We start from the raw sequence: 554 nt of genomic DNA, 5'->3' as shown, positions 1-554 counted from the left end.
CATAATTTAAGTAGGAGGGACCGTGATGCACAACCTATTAACTCTCATCCTTATCTATCCTTTCCTCGGGGATAAAGTGGAAGGTGTTGGTTGCTTGGGATGAAGATGCACTGGGATGGCTGGTAGATTATACTAATATAGCTGGTGATTCCCTAGGATAAGACTGCTTTGGGGGATCTCTATGGTTGCTGGGTAATTTTCCAAAATGGGTCTGTACCATGAAGTTCGTTGTATTTTGTGTCTTTGGATTCCCAGTGATGTCTAGTATGCATTTGTTGTGGTTTTAGTCAGGGTTAGTCAACAGAAATGGTATGCACTTGACTTGGTGGTTAGAGAAGATATAAAGTAGACTATCCCAGGAAATTTCCAGAGTGATATCATGGCCCAATTTAAGCAGTGATTTTGCCAATAAACATCATTCAGTGCCAAGTTGTGTTTATTAATGGAGTTTTGACCATTCTTATTGTTTATTGAGTCTCCCAACTGTTACTGTTATATATGTTGACATCAATGTGTGTTATGGTAATTCATTACAGTACAGTCCCCTACTCCGT

Source organism: Penaeus monodon, chromosome 24 (genome assembly GCF_015228065.2).
Source record: "Penaeus monodon isolate SGIC_2016 chromosome 24, NSTDA_Pmon_1, whole genome shotgun sequence".
Classification (NCBI taxonomy): Eukaryota; Metazoa; Arthropoda; class Malacostraca; order Decapoda; family Penaeidae; genus Penaeus; species Penaeus monodon.
Note: the sequence above shows the minus strand (reverse complement) of the source record.